Raw genomic sequence first — 17918 nt, 5'->3', positions numbered from 1 at the left:
CACAGTGCCGATATTCACAAACACTTACCGATCCAGTAGTACAGTGACTGATAGTGTACAGTGTCGATATTCACAAACACTTACTGATCCATTAGTCTAGTGACTTATAGTGCACACTGCTAATATTCACAAACACTTACCGATCTAGTAGTACATGCAAATATTTGGTTTGGTTTTGAGAGATCAAGCCAGGAAAATGACTGGATGTGGTCCAGGTACCTGGCAGGAAAATGGACTTATGAGGCTATGCCTGCTCACCTCTGTTCAAGGGAAGGGATGATGACAATATGCTGGAGTGAGGGAAGTGGCCCTTGCAGCCCTAGGCCATGGTCAAGATCTCAACTGTGAGTGGCAGCAGGATTAAGTGAATGGGAAGAGCCTGAATGGGGTATTGTCACATTTGGGGGGTGGAGTAAGGACACACCTAAAGATAGGCTCTGCCTAACAGCTCACATGCCATCTCGTAGCATTAGGGCCTCCTGCCACTATTTTAAGCCATCCAATGTGACCATCAGCAATGGTGCTCTGTGTGACTCTCCTCTTGCCCCCAACCTAGAGGTTAATCCCTGAAGTTACAAACAAAAAAAAAACAGCCCCTTGCAGATGCAGAGGAATCAAAAGAATATGCCCATGATGCAGGGCTTACTACCACAGCAAATGTATTTGCGTGTATGTCTATAGGTCTAGAGTATTGCCTGACATAGTATGAGTATGTATGAACAATACTGAACAATGTATTGTGCAAGTCAGCCAACAACAGCAAGTCAGTAGTGGTTCAACAATAGTAATACTGTGATGGATTGTGAAGCTGTCACAATACACTCATATACCACTCCTGAACAGTACCAGAAGCTGTATTAACCCTTACCACATAGTATTATGATATGCTTTATCATACTGGCAAAATGTAGTTATGTTAGGAAAACTGGAGAATAGCATTTACAGTTGTGGTTAACATATCACCCAATTACCCATGAGTACATTTTGTGTAATTTCAGAGACAATTATTTTACTGCATAGGAGAAAATGTGTTACATAATGTACTGACAGTAGTGGATTACACAGGTAACATAAAATATGTTCAACATGTATTCTGTTTACTAAACAGTGTAGTTAACCATATGTGCAATGAATATTATAGTATTAATAGTTTTTTCTCCTGTGGGGTGTAGGCAAGGTGTTTGTATAGTTAATGGCAGTTTGTTAGAGCGTGGGGTTAAAGGAACATTACCACACTGCTATAGTATCCCTGATGTACTATTTATTGCATAACAATAGGAGTTCTCAATGTCCATTTTACTGTGCAATGGTCTCTTATTATGGTGACATCAGATTCAGTATGTTTGACCCTCTGGTTGGAGTGTGCAGTGTTTTTTCCGGGATGTTTGTGTTAATAAAGTTTAGGAAGTGTTGTACCTGTGAGTTTGAAGCATTGAATGTTTTCCAGTCTGTAGAGGGTTATTTAAAGCCCCCTGGGAATAGGATGTTTGGTTTTATGGTGAGTGCCTCTAGTAGGTTTAGGTAAGAGTTGTGAGACTCTAGGGCTATAGATGGTGACCTGTAGATAGCCATGATATGGTGAAGGACCTTATCTATGGTGGTGTGCACGTGGATGAGCTCCATGATATCATCCTGTTTAACCAAACTAGAGGTATGTTTGTTGCTAATGTAGATTGAGACCCCTCCACCTTTGACCTCAGTCTGTGCTGCTGTTGGTCTAAATGTGTGAAAGGCTATGTAGCCTTGCACTGCCAGACTACTTCCTACAGCTTTAAACCAAGTCTCGGTCACGGCACAGATGTCTACATTCTCCTGGGTGAAGAGGGCTTGAAGGGCATGGACCTTTTTGTTTAGGCTCCTAGCATTGAGCATTAACACCTTAAGGTTGTTTGGAGACTTCTTCACTATGTTGAGAGTTTTGTCTTTTTGGCATTGTCTAAAAAAGGCTTTAAGGAGGTGGGTAAAGTTTTAGCCAAAAGGCTAGGAAAGACAGGTGCAGCCATCCTTGGCAAAGCAATGTGGTCTGTTGACTACATGGGTTTGGTATAATGGTTAAAGTCTTCACCTAATAAACACAAGATACAGGGTTTGATTCTGACCTTGGATTATTGGCTAGTCTTAAAATGGCTCTTCAGGACAGTTAACCTAGTATTCACCTGTGTTGACAGATATTGGATCACCCTGGAATGAAAGTATAAAATAAGGCGATTATTAGCATCGATCATCTTATGTTCAAATTGTGGCATCACCCTCGGTGAAGGTAGAATGCTACTCAATGCAAGTCTTGTACCTATTTGTACCACATGTAACAAGAGATCCATTATGTGCCTTTTCATATAGTCCAGTGAGGTATGTCTCATATCGTTTACAATCACATGGATGATAAAATCATATTGGTACTTGGAGTGCAATGGCTTGATTGTGTGCGTGATATTGCAAATCCTGGCTCCAGATATAGCTTCTCTTTGTCTAATCTGGTGAGTGGGGCATCTGTGTGTCACACAATGGAGTCCCCAATGATGGGAATTAGGTAAAATATATACTTGCCTCATGGGCTTTACTGTTGTGGGTCCATTGAGTGTAGGCTTATGTGAGATGTTTGGTGTTGCTTTGGTGTGCATTTCAGTGATTGCTGAAGAACAGTGTTGCCATTAGGTGGTTTTGGAGGTCTTTGAAGTTTGGGATATTTCTTTTAAGTGCTTCAGCATGATGCAATCTGTGAGTGTGGTGAGCAGTGTGTGTGAGGGATGTCATGATGGTATTCCTGACAACCTTGTTTGTATACAAGATTCTTGCCTCCAAGGAATTTGTGTATTTACATCTTTCATATACTGTGTTCTTTTCTTTAATGATTAACTGGTTGTCTGAGAACATGAGACAACTGCTACATTGCCTTAGGATGCCAAGCTAACCAAGCTGTCCAAAGAGACATTTGGACATTGTATATCCATGTTGTCTGGGCATGTAATAGGGTGAGCTGTTTAGGATAAAGGACTGGGTTTTAAGAGTGGTCTCTTAGGATAGATTATAGAGTTAAGGGCAAAATGTTATATAGCGCTTGCATATTACCCTTGACTCCTTGTCGGATACATGTATTCTACTTGATCTATTAACGTAATTGTATCCTAATGTGTATTTTGATGCCACTATATGGAAATAAATATAATATACACTTACTGTGCAAACATATAATGTCATCACCTCAGTTGAAATGAGTATGGCATATAGTCAAAATACAGCTATAAGGTCAGTTAAAAAATTAAAATTTTTGTTAATTTAAAGCTCTCCATGTATGGTGTTTGGTGTATGAAGCTCTCTGTAGTCATATTTTTTATGTATAGTAGCAGTAGTTAAATATTCTGAATAAGTGTACAAATGGCTGATGTTGATAAGGCAAATAACAGATAATAGCTACAATCTGTTTATATTATCACTGTTCCGATCTAAAAATGTAGTCGCAGGTTCCACAATGCTGTTATAGTAATGTGCATTACAACTGTCATGACTGTACAGTATAATTGTACTCTGTATGGAAGGTACGCCACACTTAAGAGTTTTATATCCCTAAGCTGGGAATACATAGTGCTTAGTTAACTGATAATACAAGAACATTTCATATGTAGTTACTAGGCATGCAGCCCACGACACCATCGAGGAGCCTAGGCCAATTTCCTTACACTTTGTATGATTAGGTGACTAGCTCAAGGCGACACAGCAGCCAAATGAAGGCTGAGTGAATCAAACCCTGTTATACAGGAAGCAGCTCGTTAATATTTCATAGCCTTATTCCTCTGTGCTAAGTGGAAGACTAAGTGCTAAAGACTATTGTATAATATGCAAATCAATGGTGTTGACATAACGAAGATGTTTACCAATAGAAAACAGATTATTATGTCAGTCTCACTGTTAGGTTGTATCTTCTGTGTACTTAGCTGATTTTTGGTCACATGGCATCAGCACATCTTATTACAATATTTCTTCTCATAACCCACATCACAACCTCCAGCAAATTCAGAAGAGAATAACTGCTGTTCATATCTCTATGATTCATGCACTAGTGGAAACTGCACACATCCAGCAATGATCCCATGTATATGTCAGCAAAATACTGCTGCATGCACTTTACAAAGCATATAAAAGTACATCAAACCTATGACAAGTTATTCAGTCACCTATAAGCACTTGCACATATACAAGAATATAGTACATTTACAAAGTAGGAAGTACCTCCAACCTAATATTTTACATATTTATAATATTAACACCGTTTAATGGTTGTTTAAACATAATGTACATTGAACAAATTTCATTTTACCTATGTATAGCAATTTTGGGTATAAACCAAGTATCACATGTCTGCTGCTATGTAATCATATTGCCTTCCCTACAATTATGCAGGAAGTACTTACATACCTCTCAACTTCTTAGAGCATGAAATCTGGACAAAGCAATAAATAAAAGTGGGACAAAGGCTCAAAAATAGGGACAATTTTTAAGTATTGCTCTTACAAACCTAGAAAGTTGATCGAAAGGCTTTGCATTACCATGACTTTTCTGAAGGGAATGAAGTCTGAAAGTCAAATGTCTGTCATTAATGATTTGCCACTAGTTTGCCAGAGAAACAGAACTTTATGGAAAATGGACCAAAATATGAGGCAAAAATCTGGACATTCTGGGAAAATCTGTAAACAGTTGAGAGGTATGCTTATGAGTGATTAGGTAATATAACAAGACAAAAACACCAACCCAAAGGATGCATAAGAGAAAAATCCACAAAATAACATCCACAGAAGGCACTCCAGTCAAAGAAATATTTAGCTCTTTCATCCAAAGACTTTATCAGAATAAAATGACAAAATGTCAACCAACCTTACATAATGTTTACATACTCAACTAAATAATTGATTGAACAATTAAACAATTAAAATCTAAGAACTTCAGCAAAGCAACATTACACAATATAACACATATATTTATAAAAAGCACAATACAAATTCTGTTACTGATTCCAGGATTCTTATCTGCTTGTAACCTACACTGCCAAACAGTTGCTCTCTGCAACAGCATTTTTTTTATAATCACCATCCCTTACATCCCTAGGGAATGAATCTAGCACAAAAAAAAAATGTTGATCACCCAATCGCATGAGCTCAAAGAATGGGGGGGGGGGGTGTCAATAGAGACAGGAAGAGACCTTGGATCAGGAGCCATTGAAGACAAGTGTTCCTGAAATTTCTATTTTATTTTCTGGACCTTGTACTATGTTAGCTGATATTTACAATTTTACTCAGGAACAGTTCAATACTGAACAAATTGCAGTTCTTAAGAAAGGTTTGTCTTTTGTACCTTCATGTAGAGCAAATTTAAGTCAAACATTAGTAGACTTGAAGTTATTTTGCAGGAAATTAAGTTTGTGTTGTTTGTTTCATGACTCTGTTTATCGTGTTATTTGTCCTTTTAAAAAGAACACATTAAAGTCCCCATTACCAGCTTTGGTGGGCTTATTTTATGATTTATGTGAGGAGGATGGATGAAAGTGCTAAATAAATATTTATTTGACTGGAGTGCCTTCTGTGGATGCTATTTTGTTGATTAGGCAATATGCCATTCAGAAATGTTCAGGTGCTTACATTTTATAGTAGCATGAGATTCTGGTTAGCATATCTACAACCTCTGCTTAGGAACAGTATGTTACCATATTGTTAAAATTAACTTGTGCGCAGGGAAATTGCATTACTGATACTTGTGAATATGCATCAGCTTTGTGCTACACATTGCATCATATTATTCAATGTTATGCACAGATTTGGTGATACTACTCATGCTATCACATATTAGCAGATATCAGCTGTATGTATATCTAGGTATAAATGTACCAATATTCAAGGCATGCCTGAAAAGCCCAGGCATGTCTGTGACGCTGCTCATTTCTCATTTTGGTCATGTGTCCCTCATCATGCCCGCATTTATCTGCAGGACTTTTATTTTTTAAATCTCTGGTAGTTCTGTGGGGTGTGATTACTTTTGAGAATGTGTGACCACCCTGAGCCCTCCTGTCTGTGATACCAAAGTTGTATTTAAACCACCCAGGCCAGGTTTACCTCCTGGTATAGACTGGTGAAGGCAGTTCAGGAAGTGTCAGACTGGGGGACAACACAGAGTGTGGGCTTGACACAGTACTGGGAATCTCCATACTCTATGTCGTGCCATCATTCTGAAGTGCATTGTGAGCATCTGTTTAGGTGAGTACACACCTCTCCCATATTTGTGATATCCCCTCAGGGCCTGCACCTTCATCTACTTTGGCCATTGGTCATGGCTGTGGGCCTCAGTGAGGCTTCAAGAATGGTCTGCTTCACACTGCTATGTCATCCACATGCCTCCTCTGGAGAAGGATGATCAGACATAGCATCATTATTCCTCCCTTCCCAGACTAGTTCTTACCTGTGCATTGGATGCCAATTGAAGCCAGCCTACCTGGGTCAAAGTAAAAGGGTTATTCATCTGCGCCTACAGAGCTGGCTTCCTCTGCAAGGCCATTGGAGTTTGGCACATGCTTTGAATTCAACAAGGGTTTGGCTGATGTTGGTGCTATAAGTCATCAAAATTCTGAAACTTTGCTACTAATGAGGGTCATTTAAGATATACGGTGCTAAAGCACAAAATATGGCAGACAAAAAATAATTCTTAGTGGCTCACATATATATAGGATTACCTCTACATGGAGAAATAATGAAACTTCCTGATACCAAGATATGGCCACTTATTTTATGTCATATCTGTGGTGCTGTATCACTTTTTAGGCATTTGTTCAATATTTAAATGATTGTACTCTTGCTATGTGTTTATTGAAGACGAAGGCTTGCTTGGAAAATGCATTATGATATGAGGCGTCACTGGAAACCACTCTATGTAGATGGCAATAATGTCATTCTTATGTCTGTTATGGACAAATTTTGTGGACACTGTAGCATGTTTTTCAACACATGCATGTTGTCCATAAGTATTTTGTGCTCTTAGCATACAAATCTGTTTGCTGTCCACAACTGCCCATGTCAGTATGCTGCATATCAATTCCACCCACAAGTAGTTGCAAGAGACACTTTAGGTTTAGTGAGAATAGGTTTTCTTTCTGTGTGTGTATGCATACATGTGTGTCCTTGTATTTATATATATATATATATATGTACCTGCTTCTACTTACCGAATTACCACTTCATCGAATTGCAAAACATCAAGATGACGTTGCCGAAAAGTTAATTTAATGAACTCCCAGATCATCATAATTTACCTCCGGGAAACTAACAACTTGGCCACCATGGGGAGCATTGCCCTTTTCTCCACTGTAGTGCAATCTTGGAGTTGGTATATTTAGTTGGGGCACAGCCCCTCCCCCCATGTCTGTGGGTTAGATTTGCTTTGGTTTGTATTTTAAGTGTTGGTGGCCAAGTGGTTAGTTTCCTGGAGGTAAAGTATGATGATCTGGGAGTTCGTTAAATTAACTTTTTTACAACGTTGTCTTGGTATTTTGCAATTTGATGAAGAAATAATTTGGTAAATAGAAGTAGATCCATAAGTGTATATATATATATATATATATATATATATATATATATATATATATATATATATATATATATATATATATGCACACAGACATACATGTATGTCTGTATAATCATAACGCAACATGCACTGCATTTTCACATTATCCATAAAACTGTATAGTGAATTTTGCAATTCACATGCATATTACACATGAGCTGTCTTTGTCACATTGCCCCTTTAATTATTCCAAAAATATTACTCTGCCCTTTTCATTGCTCTGAATACTGGGAAAGGTACAGTAAGACTTTTAGGAATCACACCCTGATTTTGAGGTCATTAAACACACGGGGAAGCTGACATAACTACCCCTGATGTAGCTGCCCCAAAGTAATGAAATATTTAGTAAAACAGAGTCAAGCATGCACAGAAGGACAGCACACACACACACACACACACACACACACACACACACACACACACACACACACACACACACACACACACAAATCTACACAGCCACATAGTCCTCATACATTTCACTCTAGGCCACAATTTAGAACTATATTTTTAGGCCTCTCTAAAGGTTGAAAAGTTTGTATTCCCTGAGTGTGATGTGCCTGACTCATAATATGTAGAGGAACAGAATGCAGGCAACTGTTTAGCATAGGAATTTACTGGTGGTATGGCTTCAAAGTGTGGTGTTCCATCTGTGTGCAGACAAGTGTTTACCGTAGGAATTTACTGGTGGAATGGCTTCTAAGTGTGGTGTTCCATCTAAATGTGTACCAGCAGACTGTTTATCATAGGAATTTGCTGGTGGTATGAATTCTAAGTGTGGTGTTCCATCTAAGTGTTCAGATAAGTGTTTGCCATAGGACTTTACTGGTGGCATGGCTTCTAAGTGTGGTGTTCCATCTAAGTGTGCTCCAGCAGTGATTCCTTTGTTTTGGGAGATTACTCCTTTCTTCACATTTGTGCAGCTGTAGTATTCAGGGTTGTAGAGGGCTTGACTCACACATTGAAGAGGTGCAGGGTGCTCAGTTTCTGCCCTTCTTTGTTTTGGGTATTTTTTAAAGTCCTCAGGTTTTTGTAATTTGAGGTTTAGTAGTGGAACCATATTTTAAGCCCCAAACCCACTTTTCTGAAATGTTGTCAAAAACAGTGTGAACAAACTATACCTCAATGAGTAGCTAGCTCACTAGACAACTAATGTAAAACATGACATCCTGAAAGTCAGTTACAGTACAACTCTCTACCCCCATGTGGGGCTAGCCAAACTATTGTCTGCTCTAGCAGTGGTTTCTCTACAACAGTAAATATCTTTCACAAGACTGGGATGAGTTTTTAAGGAAATAAGTTCTTCGTGTTATCCTGTTCCTGATTTAGAGATATGGAAGAGAGGTGAAACAATGCATTTTATTTCTGCTGCAACCTTTGGAATTATTGTGGAATGCTAGAGCTTGGTGAGTAATCCTCAAACTATATTTTGAAGTTTTTGCCCTATAAATTATGACATTAAATCACTTATTTCTCTAAACCACTAAGTCAGTTTCGCCTTTTCTGTCTTACATACCCTTAAAGGAGTATTCCACACAGATATTATAAAAGCATGTGTTGTGCATTTTGGTTTGATAAGTTTATGGATGTCATCTTACATAGCATTTCTCTACCTGCTGCAAAGATCTTATAGGTTCATAGGTTCATAGTTATATACTAGGCTAATGACCACCAGAGCCTTTATAAGCCTGGCCATGCAATCCAACCCAATCATGTCCCTATGGGTCATGGGTGTTTATTAAGAGGAGGTAAGTAAGTTAAAAGTTGCTAGAGGTTATATGAGGGAGCGTATGTCAATTTGGGCAGTACTGTCTGTCTCTGTCTATCACAGATATGGGGGCCAGACCCAGGGTGTATTTCTGATTTCCCATCTATTGATTAAGGTTATGTTTAAATAGGGTTATGTATGGACTCTGCTTCACATTGATAAGAAGCCTGTTCCAGAGCATGGGGATCCTCACATAGACACATAGCTGTCTCACCAACATGTTTTATTTATGTCACAAGTAAAATTTAAATCCTCTGATCTAGTGATTCTGATACTGTTCATTTTGCATATATTCAAAGGGTCCATCACAGCTGGATCTGAGGATGCCTTGCATGCCAGACATAGATCACTTCTCAGTAACTTCTAGAAGACAAGATTATCGAGATAGGGCTTTAAAGCAATCCATATAGGATAATGTGTTTACACTCTGGAATCTCCTGGTAAGGAATCTTTGTGGGTATTTCCACCTGTTACACATTCTTGGTCAGGTACATGCCGAAGGGGGTATTGTAATCAATGATGAATCTGATAAGGGCCAAATAAAGTGACACTTTAACTTTCTTGGACCTGAATCCCATGATCTTACTTATAACATGGGCTACATAGATGATTATCTTACTACCTTGGTCACATGTTGGCCAAAGGTCAGATTACTGTCTCCATATGTTCCCAGATCCCTGACTACTGTGTCAGCATTTAAGGGTAACATATCAATGGAGTAATTAGTCTGGGTGACAGTTTTCCCAAAAGGCGCTATAATGCAATCCTTGACATTGAGTTGTAGTCTGTGACTTTGTCACCATTCATTTGTCTGTGTTAGATTCTCTTATAAGATGTTTGTGTCATGGGGGAAATCTATGATAGCTCCTAATTTGCAGTCTTCTGTGAACTTGGGCAGCCGAAGACCTTGGAATTATCCTTTACCTCTCAGAAGTAGATGCCAAATTGGAGCCCGATGGTGACCGGTTTCTTATAGGAGATGGTGCCACCAATTCTGACTTCCTGGGTCCTGAGCCAGCCAACAATCCAGTGAGTTATGTAGGGGAGTATGCCCAGTATGGTGAGTTTTCAACTATACCTTAGTGGGGTATTGTATCAAATGCATTAGCCAGGTCCAGGTAGCTGGTATGCACTGTTTTCCTTTCATTTATTGCCTTGGTCACTTTCTCAAAGAAGTCCACCAGGTCTAGCAGAGATGGTCTTCCCCTGACAAAGCCAAACTGGGTTGAGTCCAGTGTCTGAAGGTTGCCTATGTCTTTGCTGATCATTTCCATGATAATTAATTCCATGGTTTTGCATATTAGACTAGTTAGACTAATAGGACTGTAGTTTCTGGGGTTGGTTGATGATTCACCCTTGTTAAGTGAGATAGCTGTTGCATTCTCATGGTACAAAGCCTGTTTTGAGGCTATAGTTGAAAAGTGACTCAAGTGATCCTGATATATCCTGATAGATCATTTTTCTAGGTATTTAGGAGGCATCCCAGGATATTGTCAGTGTCCAGTGAGGCAGTGTTTTTTACCTTAACAAATGCAGCCAGGGCCTCCTTGTTAATAGTTGGGGTGGTTATGCTAGCAGACATTTCATGGAGAGAGATGAGGGTGAAGTGGGGGTTGATGTTTGAACTGAATTAGTCAGCCAGCATATTTGCTGTGTTGCTGATCTCCATGAAGTGACATGACTGACCACCAGTTCGGCACATTGATGTGTGCTGCCTTCCTTTGATGTTTTGAACACAGCCGTAGAAGGCCTTGTGGTAGTCTTTAGCCTGTGAGTCTATCTTGACTTCATAATTGGTCTTGTTGGACTGAATTAAACTTCTTAGTTTCCTGTTTAGTTTAATTAGAGATCTGCTACCATTATTGGAGTTGCTCTTCCTGATTTTAGCATTGACATTTTTCCTTTTGTTATATACCCTATTAATGTTAAGATTCCACCAATGTGATTTGTATTTAAAGTTTGTTTTGGGCTTATTCCTAGTAGGTACAGCAGCCTCTATACAGCCATTTATATGGTTGTACAGGATCTCTGTGAATAATTCAACATAGGTGGTTGTGAACTTGGGGTTGGGAGGGACACAGAAGTTTGCTTTGGAATATTTCCTAACTGTTACAGGGTTTGCTGGGGTTACAGAGTTGATTTTTATTTTGAAGGAAACAGCTTTGTGGTCCAACCTCACCAGTGATGACATAACACTGGGGTTGGGTGACGTGAGCAGTGCTCTCCCATATTGGTGGGTACCATGTTCTGTATGTTTAAACCTCTGGTTTATGTGAACAGTGTCTGTTCAAGGGTATTTGTGTTTGTAAAGTTAAAAACAAAAAATGACAATGGAAACTGGAACTTGAAAAGATGACTTTAATAACAGTCAACCAGTAAGGCTTTCGTCCCCTTTAAAATTCAATGGCTTCATCATAGATACAAACTGTTGTAAAAGTTCAATATTTAAACTGTTCCTACACCAATTAGAAACTTAATTCAATGAATTTACTATTCAAACTAGCCATTGCTAAAGGTCCCATCGCACAATATACTCAACAATGTATGACATTAAATAAGAATGTGAATAAAAAAACAACTTTCCTTAAAATTTTTAAAAGCTTTGAAAACTTCCATCAGACACATTTAATTTCTCTTGTTAATTCATAATTGCTTCATCCATAAATTCCATAAGCTAGAGATAGAAATGTGATTGTTTAAACCTGGTTTGCAAGTGACAGTCGGCCACAGCTGACAGGTTAATTCCTTATATTCTAACATATTTTCACTGATTCCTCCCCTTGCACTCTAACTTATTTTATCAATAATGAAAAAAAAGAACTTTTTGTATTCCTACAGTGTTTATACAGTGCACTTGTTTTTCTCTTATTCTTTATTTCATATAATTATTCATATATCCTGTCTTTAACCTTTCTATTTGTTTTAATCATATAGAAGGCAGGACACACAATGCATTTGACTAAATATACAACTCCAGTGGTATCACAACTATAGATACCTGGGCAATCTATGGTTTTATCATATACCTCAACACATACATAGGGTCCATCATTCATATACTTAAAGCTTGCACCTATCACAGTTTAAAATTCTTGCCCGTGCACATCTTCCTGTCTTTGTCTGCCCAATCTCCATATAATTTTTTATATTCATTCCTTTACTATAAGTAACCTGTGGTGAATTTCCCAAATTATACTTCAAATCTTAGGTAAAGGTCAAACTCCCAATCTTCTTAAGAATTTTAACAAATTCAAGGCTATGGTTATAAGAGATAATCATCACCTCTCTTTTTATACCACCTTTCTCAAGATTGTCCCCATTTCTATGTTCTAGGACAGTTTGTCCTCCTAAAATGGGGCAAAACCTTGAACTCCTACCCATAAGGATTTCACCCTTTATATCTTCTAAAAGGGAGCTAGCGTAATTTCTATCATTAAACATTTTAACTAACCTCTAACTTGATATTAAAGTTAATATTTTCATTAATAAGCTGTGATAGTCATACTTGAATTAAGTTTCTGATTAGTGTAAGAACAGTTTAAGTATGTTTGTGTTATTATGGATGAAAGTGCTTAGTGGTTGACTGTCATTAAAGTAATCTTTTTAAGTTCCAGTTTCCATTGCTGTTTTATGTTTTTATTTTTATTTTTTTTTTGTATTCATTGGTTATTGTGTTAGTAAAGTCCAGGAACCACTGGGCCTATGAGTATGAGGCAGTGTATGATTCCCAGTCTATAGAAGGGTAGTTAAATTCTTCCATGAATAGGGATCTGGTTTAATGGTCTGTGTCAAAAGTAGGTCTATGTATGAGCTATGGGATTCCAGGGATGTAGAGGATATCCTATGGCTTGATAGGATAGGATATAATATGGGACTTTGTCTATGGTGATTTGCATGTGGATAAATTCCAGGGCATTGTCCTATTTAACCAACACAGAGCTATGCATGTTACTATAGATTGAGACTTCTCCACATTTTGTCCCTGTCTGTGTAGCTGATGGTACAAATGTGTGGAAGGCCCTAAAGCCTTGTACTGCTGGAGTACTTTCTGAGGATCTAAAGCATGTCTTAGTAATGGCACAGATGTCTATAGTCTCCAGAGTGAGGAGAACTTGTAGGGTGTGAAGTCTTGTTTGGGCTTTTCTGAAATTCGTCTCATTTACACTCTTACAAGTCTCATCAAACTTCTAGAATGATCCTACAGACAGCCACTGCCATCTGTGGAGTTTTCAAGGCAAAGGGTGAAATGGAAGTAGATTGCCAGATCTTCATTTGCATCAGAAATGCTCACACTCATAACTACAGGCAGTTTAGAGTCCCTGATCTACCTTACAGCATGTCTTTGGAGTGCAGGTGAAAATCAGAGCACTCTGAAAAAAAACTCTCAAGCACATCTTCTTATATTTGCCTTACAGGTGTAGAAGACCTCCATTTTAGTATGGCTTATTAAATTGTATCTTTAAACTGCCTCTTGCTTCATGAATTTGATGTAATCTGACTTGTGAATTCAGAATGAACTGTATCATATTTCAGAGATGATTCATTTTAGAACAAGTGAACAACTTTCTGTATTTATTTAGCACTAACGACTCTCTTAAAGGCCAACAAAGTATTTTTAAGCTTTGCAGAATGAACTACTATGTAACAAAACAGTTTCTGAATAACTGTAATTCATTTTATTTTCATAGTTTTATATCTAACAGTAAAAAAAGTGGGAGGTTTTGCAATATTTCAATTTTCCTAAGCTACATGTATAATAATATATAAATAGGTTCCCTATTATATGATCGAAGATGCATTCTTTCAAATGCGTTTGATCGAACTTGAAAGCACGAAATGGCAAAGTACCGAAATGGCATATAAGTGAATTATTTCCCTGGGAAAGAAATTGATTGGCTGCCTTCATTATTTTGGCATTTTCGTCACTGTAGTGCAATCTTGGAGTTGGTATATTTAAGTAGGGGGGTGAGGGGCACAGCCCTCCATGTTGATGGGGTATGGGGGACAAAGCCCCCCACTTTATGTAATGTTTTAAAGGTTTTTTTTTTTTCCTTTTTTGGAACAGCAATTTTTTTTCCCTGGTAAAAAAATCGCTGTTCTCTGTGTTTGGGATTGTAAGCTTTTGCTTACATGGGGTCGATAAATCAGCGTTCGCTTTTTTAAGCATTCGCTGATTTAATATACACCCTATAAATATACTAACCCTAATAATTCTATAAGTATCAGTTGCACACTCATTACATCATTAACATAAATCTATAGAATGTTCCAAAGCCCTTTCCAGATCAGTGCCATCATTTTGTACTTATAAGAAACTCTCTTTTTAAAAGTTAGAGCTTCAGTACTTTATGTAGCAGTCAGCAATTGGAGAAGCCACAAAATATTGTTGAATATCAGTTTTGAATGTGCTATATGTTATAATGTGTGTGTATCTCACGAATGAAAACTGTAGACTTAATCTGTCCCTTGTAAATGTCATGTAGGAGCCTATTAGCTCTGATCATGGCATCTCTTACATATTGCTCCAGGAAATGCATGTTTAGGTTGTACAAGCATTCTGCATATTTTCTACATTTACTTTATCATATGTTTAAGTTTTGTCTCTGCTGATTGCAATTTTAGACTATTGCTGTAAGAATACTGTGCTCTCTATTGTATACTGATGTCTAGTTGATCAGCTGTGTCGCATGATGACCAGGAGTTCAACAACTGTTTCTTGCTGTTTTATTAAACTTCATATGCGACTGGTTCACAGCTGTCAATGTCATGTAAAATTTTAGGAGGAAAAGCAAGCTATGTCATATTTTAGCACTTATCTACAGTAAGTTTGCAGTTAATTCCTGAATAAAGCAGTACAATTCAGTATGGGTCTACATGTTGAAAGGTATATAGCACTGGCATTTATATTTTTCAAGCACCTTTATTAAAGTATCACTTAAGACATGGGCACACGTACATTATTAGAAAACAAACCATATTGTCATTTTTCATTTTCTTGCATTATACATTATATGTATGTTTTATTGCTTTTTAACAATAATCTTTCCCTCCAACATTACATAAATAGTCAATTCCTGTCTTGCCTTAAACCTCACTCCTCCTACTGAACATTATTCTGCATGTAATGTTTCCACAAATTCCATTTATTTCTATGAAATTTGTACCTTCTCTCTTCTAAAGATCCCATCTTCAACACTTTTATCTCCTTTACAATATTCAGTACTTCAGTTACATTTGGTTTAGATTTTGATTTCCATTTTCTGCAAACTGCTTTTGGGTAGCCAAGAACATTAAACATAGTAAGGCTTATTATGTCTAGGACATGTAGATCATTTGTTACATCAAAAGAATCATTTATTTTATTTATTTATTTATTTTATTTTACATTTGTTGACTGGGAGTGTCCAAATGAGCTAAAGCCCTTTTTCAGTGGAGGCCCGGGGAGAAAAGCTCCAAATAGTACAAACAATTAAAATAGCATTGAGATATTCTGGTAGTTACAAATCCCATACAGTAGTTGCAAAAGTTTACAAGCCTAAAAATAAAAGTCAGATAACATCTAAAGCATAGGAAGTAACATGTAGTAGTTAAAAAAGTTTACTAATCTAAGAGCAAAAAGCAAAGTATAACAAAAGCTTAGGAAGTTTGTCAAAGGAAAAAACTTCAAAGACCAATTCACGTTAGGTTCAAGCAAGGCACCCTTTATTACTTGCAGCAAGGAGACAAAGCATGTATGTACAGGATTGTCTAAATGATTAATGACTATAGGTTATACTTATACAGTTCTCTTCCTGTCACATAGAAAATGTTACATTCTATTGCTGACGTAGTTAGACACAGCTTTCTGTATGTTCTACAGAAAATATTGTTAGACTTATTGCTGACTAAGTTAAAATATCTGTCATTCTGCAAAAATGTTTTGAGAAAAACAACCTGGCCTTGGGTTTATGTCAGTCCATTTCAGCATTTCAATTCTTCTATTGTACTGTCCTAATACATGCGTTACATTTTACCTAGATTCAAGTTACTTTCTAGCTTTGGTACAAGTAATGCTGACTACGGTTTAAACTTTCAAGCATCTATTGTTTTCTTTATCAATAGCTTCTAGCAGCTGCATGTTTTCTCATGGCATAAGCAGAAATCAATATCCCTTTGTTAATTTTCATGACATTAGCAGAAATGAATTACTTCTTTTGTTATTTGCTGACATTAGCAGAAACAGAATGCTTCTTGTTAAGTTTCTAATAGCTGTGCAGATTCATGCAGTGTGAACAGAATAAATGTATTACCCCTTTTAAATCTTGAATGCACTAAATGCACTAAGCATGCATATTACTATTACATAGTTTTCTAACATTTCCCCCTTTTAATACGTTTATTCTACTTTCAAGATAAGCATAAACAGTTTTTCTTCCCCTAACCTCTTCCTACTCAGGATTTGCAGTTAAGAGAGTCATTCAGTTTAAACTTATGAAAGCTTTTTCAGATTTTTAACAATTCTTCAAGTTCAGCACCTTGGTATAAGGTTTCTGAAATTGACATGTCTATAAAGTCTTTAATCAGTCTTTTCATGCAGGGGATGCAGCAGCACACACATACTACCATTAGGATCATTCCTACACAGATGGCAATCAGGATGTTCATCAGGATACTGCCCCACCCCGAAACAATTTCTGGAAAAAGTCCGTCAATGGATTTGGTCCCACTTTGGTCATGGCTGACACCTGCTGAATAACCTCAAGATGATTGTCTATCTCGTGTTTATGGTCAGGAATATACGAACAGCTCTCCTCCTGGATTAAAGTGCATGTACCTCCTCTCGCCGCTAGGGTGAAGTCAAGAGCCATGCCGTTTTGAAGCACTACAGTTCTCATGGCAGTCAGTTCATCAGTCACCAATTCTAGGGCAGAAAAGGTTGCATTGCTCATTATTTCGAGAAGTTTAGACAATTTTCTCAGTTTCCAGATTGATTTTGTTGCTCCATATGCTGGCAGTAGGCAGTACACCTGCCTACGAGATGATGGTATCACCCAAGTCCATATGTGACAGTCCATTTTTCCCTAAGCTCACAGCATGATGGTTTTTCCAGCCCACATTGATTTGCCCCACTGGATTGACAGGCTTCTTGATTTCTTGTCGAACATTCTGAATTTTCCCTTGAGGTAAAACTGCTGTGTGTCGTATGGCTGGAACCAGGTACCCCAAATAACAACTGCCGGACCGATTCTCAGGTAACCACATGTATGCTTTCCTACCACATACAAAATAACAGTCTTCTACTTTGGTAGTAACTTTACTATGTCCTGGCTCTGGATGAAACATTTTTTTGTCTATCATAGACAGTTGTTTATAAAGGTCAGCATTATGTTTTACTTCATCAGTTGTCCTATGCATCAGTTCAACAAATCAATCATAGCTTGTGTTGCAGTAGGACCCTGTGTTATCAGTCTTATTGTAGCATCTATAAGGAACAGTCACATTGCAATTGCTCCAACCCACCTGAACTGTATCATTTTTGTAAAAACACACAGTCCCCTTCTGTCAA

This window comes from Protopterus annectens, chromosome 1.part0, assembly GCF_019279795.1.
Source record: "Protopterus annectens isolate FY-2018-M chromosome 1.part0, PAN1.0, whole genome shotgun sequence".
Classification (NCBI taxonomy): Eukaryota; Metazoa; Chordata; order Ceratodontiformes; family Protopteridae; genus Protopterus; species Protopterus annectens.
Note: the sequence above shows the minus strand (reverse complement) of the source record.